Source organism: Carica papaya, chromosome 1 (assembly GCF_054855325.1).
Source record: "Carica papaya isolate Zhongbai chromosome 1, ASM5485532v1, whole genome shotgun sequence".
Taxonomy (NCBI): Eukaryota; Viridiplantae; Streptophyta; class Magnoliopsida; order Brassicales; family Caricaceae; genus Carica; species Carica papaya.
The window spans coordinates 15,280,747-15,289,055 of NC_142309.1; the positions used below are offsets into that span (position 1 = coordinate 15,280,747).

Genomic DNA, 8,309 nt, shown 5'->3' on the forward strand with positions numbered 1-8,309 from the left:
GACAAAATAGATGGCAGAAGTCTTGTGTGAGAGATAAGAAGATCAAGATGTGGAGGCGTACCTTTTATTTGCTAAAATGACTCTAGCTCGAACATAGCTTCTTGTAGATTTTGGTCAGCAACATGGTCTTCTTCCAAGATCCCAAAGTTGTCAGCATTTAAAACATTACAAAGTGCAATGTTTACCTCATCATCATGGCCTAGATCGAAGTATTTTTGGTTCAAAGCATCTATGATGTCAATGTTGTACGCACAAGACAAGTTATAAGAGTATTTTATTGCATCATATACATTAAACTTCACCACTTTGCCGTCAAACTCCATGGTGAGAGTGTCGTCCTGAACGTCTATTTTTGTTTTAGCAATGTTAAGGAATGGTCTCCCCAGCAAGAGATGAAAGGATTTTGAGGATTTATCATCCTCCATATCTCGTACATAGAAGTTAGATGTTAAAATGAGGTTATCCACTTGAACCAACACATCATTCAAGACTCCTTTGGGGTCGACAACAGATCTATCCGCCAACTGAATGATGACTCCAGTCTCCTTTAGTTGTCTGACACTCAACTTGGAATAAATGGACATGGGCATCACGTTTATGGAGGCCACAAGGTCGCTGATGCGGAACCCCAAGACCCTTGCTTGAACCTTAGAACTCTTCAATCGGTTTAGAACGGAATTTAGATCACAAGTAAAAAAGAAATCAAATTTGTTGAATCACCCAAATGGTAGAAGTTAAAGAGAACCCAAGAAAGATAAATGATATCTCTTGAACCCAATCCAAACAAGCACCAAGAACAATTGAAATAGGAAATCAAAATTGAAATACAAGTGATAACAATTGTATTCCAAATCAACACCTTGTGCATAAAGTGAAAAGAAAGCCAAAACGCTCTCAACTCAATTCTGAAATGTTTGATTACAACTCTTAATGTCCATAAAGAAGAGTTGCTTTGATATTTATAGCCAAAGAAATCAATGATAAGTTACAATACAATAACTACAATTGTACCTCCCATAATAACTAGGTTAATTATGTGGTAATTACAATTGTAACTCCAACAATAACTAGGCTAATTATAGGCATGTAATTGTTATGTAACTCCAATCTTCTTAACCAACACCACTAATTGTTTGTGGCACCATATTGATAGCGATCAAATGCACAAAAGCTCAAATGTTGCTAATCAGGAAGCTCAAGTTTGTAAAGATGATAATTTGATCAACATTGCTGGTCCAATGACACGTTCAAGAAGAAAGAAAATGCAAGAAGCCTTGAAGAATTTGATTAGCACAAGTATTTCACTAGAATGCTCCAAAGCCCACAATGCGAAGTCCAGAATTTTGAATTTCATGACCATTTCAGATCATGGCCCAATAAGGGCTAATGGATCATATTGGGTTGATCAAGACAATCATTTTGGCCCATAATATGGCCTAAAATTAGTGCAAAAGCATGGCTGGTTCAAGACTAAACTCTTTTATCAATCTAGTCAACAATAATGGCTTGACTTCAAAGTTGAAGGACATCAATAAATCTGATCATTTATGAACAAGATTGGTGTTTTCAAAAGCATTAAAACTCTTCATTGGATGATGGAAAATCAACATGGAGTAAAAAGAAGTCAGCCTTGGAAAAATGAATTCAAAGAAGACTAGAATCCCAAGTCATTAATTAGTCTTGAATTTTTCTTTATTATTTTCTATTTCCAAAGTTAATTTTAAGTAATTTACTTTTGAATTTCATGCTCCCTATGACCTATAAATAGGGATGCATTCTACTTGTAAATCAGATTGAAATTACGTACTTGTTCAGGGTTTTCCTTAATTTGCTAGTCTCTTTGAGCTAGTTTGGGTCTTGCAAGTTGCTTGCAAGACTAATTAGGTTTATCAACTAGGATTCTTCCTCCTAGTTGTGGCACCTTGGCCTTTCTTCTTTCTCTTCTGTGATTCAAAGGTGATAGGTTTAATATACCTATTATTGTTGGGTTCATTAGATTTAGGGGTGGGTAACAGTAATTCAATTTTTCTACCTTTTTGTGATTCAAAGGTGGTAGGTTTGATATACCTACTGTTGTTGGGTTCAAATAGGTTGGGTTGGGTTGCTTAGAGGATTTCCATAATTCTTTCTTTTGGTGTACTTCAAAGGTGTTGAGTTTGTTATGCTCAATGTTGTTGAGTTCATCCAAGATTGAAGATTGGCTGAACTAGATCATCAAGGAACTATCTTAATCAACGGGTAACCGTCCTATCATTTTTGGTATCAGAGCTAAGTTTTTCTTGATTCATTTGATCAAAAGTAGTCGTGAAAAAAAAAATATTGATTCATTTGGTCTTTTGAAGTACTAACATCATTTATTTTGAAGGTTTCATCATTGGAAAAATAGAGTTACAAAAGTTTTCAACACCTTTGAATCGGTTCTTCCTTTCTTTCTTTCTTTTTTTTTTCTTTCTTTCATTCTTCTTGATTTTCATTATTCACTTTGTCCTTCTTTGTTCTAGTTGTTTTTGCTTAGTAAGTGCTGTTTTAGCATTTGTAAGACTTGAACAAATTCTTAAAGGCTTGCAACAAGGAAAAGAGTGGTAAGAAACGAGTGAATCTATCCCCCACTATATTAAGCCGAGAGTTACATTTGGGGAGTGACATTTTAGGAAGGGAAACAAGGGTGTGAGGATTTAAACTTTTCATTTCCTATGGATACAACAGAAATGGAGGCACCACAAGAAAGCTTTGAACAAAAGGCTTGGAGACAACAATTGTTGAGACAATTCAATCAAACAATGGAGATGGTGATGGAGCGCCTGGATCAACTCGAAGCAAATTTGCAAAGGAATGCAAGTAGGCATGAATCTGATGAAGAGGTTCAATCCGAAATATCCTAAGGAAGTAGAAGGAGAAGGAATAGAGGTAGAGTTGATGACAATCTCAAAAGCATCAAAATGACCATTCCTACATTCCAAGGCAGAAATGATCCCGAATCATACTTGGAGTGGGAAGCAAAGGTGGAAAAAGTATTTTCAATCCACAACTACTCGGAAGAAAAAAAGGTAAAACTTGCATCTCTTGAATTCCAAGGTTATGCATTAACTTGGTGGGATAAGTTGAATGTCTCTAGAAGGAGAAATAGGGAACGACCTATTGGCACTTGGGAGGACATGAAGGCAGTAATGAAGAAGAGATTTGTGTCCCCTCATTACTATAGAGACTTGTTCAATAAGTTGCAAGGCATAACTCAAGGATCAAGGAGTGTGGAGGAGTACTATCAAGAGTTAGACATGGCTATGACCAGAGCCAATATTGAAGAAGATCCCGAGGCTACTATGGCACGTTTCTTGGGTGGTTTGAAAAGGGAGATTGCTGATGTTGTTGAATTGCAGCACTACATGGATTTGGAGGAAATGCTTCATATGGCTAAGAAGGTAGAAAAACAATTAAAGAGGAAGAGTGGTTCAAGTAAGTTTTCTTCCACTGAATCATCTTGGAAAGGAAATAATGTGAATAAAAAGGATGATGTGAAGAAGGCAGAATCCAAGAAATTTGAACCAAAGAGTTTTTCAAAGGGTGATTCAAGTAAGAGCTCTTCTATTTCTAAACTCACATGTTTTAAATATTTGGGAAAGGGGCATATTGCTTCTCAATGTCCTAATTCCAGAACTATGGTTATGCTTGATGATGGATCTTATGTGAGTCAAAGTGAAGGGGAAGATGAAAAGGAAGCCAATTCATGTGAAGATGAAGGTGATCAATGTGAATTCAGTGGTGATGCAGTTCTTGTTACTATGAGGGCTTTGAATATGCAAGTTCAAGAAAAAGAGGCCCAAAGGCACAACATATTCCATGCAAGATGCAAAGTGCAAGATAAGGTATGCATGCTTATAGTTGATGGTGGAAGTTGTACTAATTGTGTAAGCACTTATCTTGTAGACAAGCTGGAGTTGCCAATGATCAAGCATCCTACACCATACCGCTTGCAATAGCTCAATGATAGTGGAGAAATAAGGGTGAATCGACAAGCTATGGTAAAATTTTCCATTGGTAAATATGAGGATGAAGTTCTTTGTGATGTAGTACCAATGAGTGCAGGTCATATTCTACTTGGACGCCCATGGGAGTTTGATCGTGAAGCCAATCATGAAGGCAGATCCAACAAGTACCGAATTGTTCACAAATAAAAGGCTTATACCCTTGTACCTTTGACACCCCAGCAAGTACATAAAGATCACATGAGAATGAGGGAAAAAAGGCTTGAATATGAAAGTGAGCTGAAAAAGCCTAAGGAGTGTATTGAGAAAAAGCCAAAAGCAAGTGAGAAAAAAGGCGTTTTCTTTGCTAGCATGAGAGATGTAGATAGGGCCATGAATTCTCACAAACCAATTATTATGCTTTTGTACGATGAAACTTGTTTGGTTACTAATGAGTTACCTAACGATTTGCCTTTAGAAATTGTTGGTGTTTTGAATGATTTTGCAGATGTGCTACCCGAGGAAGTGCTCGATGGATTACCTCCAATTCGAGGTATTGAGCATCAAATTGATTTCCAGCCTGGTGCAACTATTCCAAACCGTTCAGCATATCGAGCAAATCCAGAGGAAACAAAAGAACTCCAAAGGCAAGTTGATGAATTGTTATCTAAAGGACAAATCTGTGAGTCTCTAAGTCCTTGTGCTCTTCCTGTGATTTTAGTTCCAAAAAAAGATGGTACATGGCGCATGTGCATTGACTGTAGGGCTGTTAATAACATCACCATTAAGTATCGTCATCCAATTCCTAGATTAGATGATATGTTTGATGAGTTACATGGTGCATGCATTTTTACAAAGATTGATTTGAAATCTGGATATCATCAAATTATCAAAGAAGGTGATGAATGGAAGACGGCCTTCAAAACAAAATTTGGTCTTTATGAGTGGCTTGTTATGCCCTTCGGTTTAACTAATGTCCCCAGCACTTTCATGAGATTGATGAATCATGTTTTGAGGCGTTTCATTGAAAAATTTGTGGTTGTTTATTTTGATGATATTCTGATTTATAGCAAGAATATGAATAATCATATTGAGCATCTTAAGTTTGTTCTTGCTACTTTGCGTGAAGAAAAGTTGTATGCTAATTTGAAGAAATGTATTTTTTGTGTGAAAAAAGTAATTTTCCTTGGCTATGTGGCAAGTGCTAATGGTCTGAGAGTTGATGAAGCAAAGATTGAGGCTATTCTTGACTGGCCAATTCCAACAAGTGTGACTAAGGTAAGATCTTTCCATGGGCTTGCTAGTTTTTATCGAAGGTTTGTTAAAGATTTTTCAACAAAAGCAGCCCCTCTTAATGAGTTGGTAAAAAAGAATGTAAAGTTTGAATGGGGTAATTCACAACAAAAAGCTTTTGATCAATTAAAACATGATTTGACTAATGCAACCGTTCTAGCTTTGCCTAATTTTTCTAAAACTTTTGAAGTTGAATGTGACGCTTCAGGAATTGGAATAGGTACTGTTTTGCTTCAAGAAGGCCGACCACTTGCTTACTTTAGTGAAAAGTTGAAAGGAGCTCATTTGAATATCCAACTTATGATAAGGAGCTTTATGCTGTTGTGAGGGCATTGGAAACATGGCAGCATTACTTCATGCCAAAAGAGTTTGTGATCCACACTGACCATGAATCTCTCAAGTATCTCAGGGGACAAAAGAATTTGCATAAGAGGCATGCTAAGTGGATAGCATTCATTAAGACTTTTCCCTATGTTATGAAGTACAAGAAGGGTAAGGAAAACATTGTTGCTCATGCACTCTCCCGAAGGTACACACTTCTTGTTACCTTAGATGCAAAAATCATGGGATTTGAGTACATTAAAGAATTGTATGCTAATGATTCTGATTTTTCTCAAATTTTTGAAACATGTGAAAATGGAGCTTTTAACAAGTTCTACAAAAATAATGGTTTCTTGTTTAGAGAAAACAGATTGTGTATTCCACATTGCTCTTTAAGGGAGTTACTTGTACGAGAGGCACATAGTGGTGGATTAATGAGACATATTGGAATTCCTAAAACTCTTGATGTTTTGAATGAACATTTCTACTGGCCACACATGAAAAAAGATGTTGGAAAGCTTTGTGGAGGATGTGTTGAGTGCAAACGAGCAAAATCCAAGTCCCTTCCTCACGGACTTTACACTCCACTGCCTACACCTCAATCACCTTGGATTGACATATCCATGGATTTCATTCTAGGGCTGCCTAGATCACAACGAGGTATGGATAGTATTTTTTTTTTTGTGGTTGATCGTTTTTCTAAAATGGCATATTTTATTCCTTGTAGGAAATCGGATGATGCAAAGCATGTTACCAATTTGTTCTTTAGAGAAGTGGTTCGACTACATGGGGTTCCTAGAAGCATAGTGTCCGATAGATATGTCAAATTCTTGTGTTACTTTCTGAAGATACTTTGGGGAAAATTGGGAACCAAATTGCTGTTTTCAACCACAAGTCATCCTCAAATAGATGGACAAACGGAGGTGACAAATCGAACTCTGGGTACACTCCTAAGGGCAATCCTCAAAAAGAATCTCAAGAGTTGGGAGGATTGTGTACCAATTGCTGAATTTGCATATAACCGAACTATGCATTCATCCACAGGTTTATCTCCTTTTATAATTGTTTATGGTTTTAATCCACTAACTCCTTTAAATCTTTCTCCTCTGCCCATAAAGGAATATTTGAATCTAGATGGGGCTAAGAAGGCTAAGATAGTCAAGAGCTTGCATAAAAAAGTTCAGGAACGTTTGAAGCACAAAAGTGAGCTAGTTGCTACAAGGATTAATTGTGGACGAAAGGAAGTCGTCTTTGAACCTGGAGATTGGGTTTGGGTTCATATGAGGAAGGAAAGATTTCCCAACAAAAGACAGACAAAGTTACACCCTCGTGGAGATGGTCCATTTCAAGTCCTTCAAAGAATCAACAATAATGTCTACAAGTTGGACTTGCCCGGTGAGTTTGGAATTAGTAATACTTTCAATGTTTCTGATATCTCTCCATTTGAAAATGATGCAGGACACGATTCAAGGTTGAATCTTTTTAGGGGGGGGGGGAACTGATAGCGATCAAATGCACAAAAGCTCAAATGTTACTAATCAGGAAGCTCAAGTTTGTGAAGATGATAATTTGATCAACATTGCTGGTCCAATGACACGTTCAAGAAGAAAGAAAATGCAAGAAGCCTTGAAGAATTTGATTAGCACAAGTCTTTCACTAGAATGCTCCAAAGCGAACAATGCAAAGTCCAGAATTGTGAATTTCATGACCATTTCAGATCATGGCCCAATAAGGGCTAATGGATCATATTGGGTTGATCAAGACAATCATTTTGGCCCATAATATGGCCTAAAATTAGTGCAAAAGCATGGCTGGTTCAAGACTACACTCTTTTATTTATTCTAGTCAACAATAATGGCTTGACTTTAAAGTTGAAGGACATCAATAAATCTGATCATTTATGAACAAGATTGGTGTCTTCAAAAGCATTAAAACTCTTCATTGGATGATGGAAAATCAGCATGGAGTAAAAAGAAGTCAGCCTTGGAAAAATGAATTCAAAGAAGACTAGAATCCCAAGTCATTAATTAGTCTTGAATTTTTCTTTATTAGTTTATATTTCCAAAGTTAATTTCAAGTAATTTACTTTTGAATTTCATGCTCCCTATGACCTATAAATAGGGATGCATTCTACTTGTAAAAATTAGATTGAAATTACGTACTTGTTAAGGGTTTTCCTTAATTTGCTAGTCTCTTTGAGCTAGTTTGGGTCTTGCAAGTTGCTTGCAAAACTTATTAGGTTTATCAACTAGGATTCTTCTTCCTAGTTGTGGCACCTTGGCCTTTCTTCTTTCTCTTATGTGATTCAAAGGTGATAGGTTTAATATACCTATTATTGTTGGGTTCATTAGATTTAGGGGTGGGTAAGAGTAATTAAATTTTTCTACCTTTTTTGTGATTCAAAGGTGGTAGGTTTGATACACATACTATTGTTGGGTTCAAATAGATTGGGTTGGGTTGCTTAGAAGATTTCTATAATTCTTTCTTTTGGTGTAATTCAAAGGTGTTGAGTTTGATATGCTCAATGTTGTTGAGTTTATCCAAGATTGAAGATTGACTGAACTAGATCATCAAAGAACGATCTAAATCAACGGGTAACCATTGCTATCACATATAGTTATGGGTTTATTCTTGTAATAACACTAAGACAAGACTTAAGCCCAAAATGAGTTATACTTAACTATATGGACTTAATTAACTCAAACTAAAATAAGACAATCCAAAATACTTCAA

General features: G+C 36.4%; 1 pseudogene; it reads left to right on the forward strand.

Annotated features, from left to right (window-relative positions):
* Positions 1–1,891: 1,891 nt before the first annotated feature.
* LOC148270358 (uncharacterized) lies at positions 1,892–5,684 on the forward strand (annotated as a pseudogene).
* Positions 5,685–8,309: the final 2,625 nt, after the last annotated feature.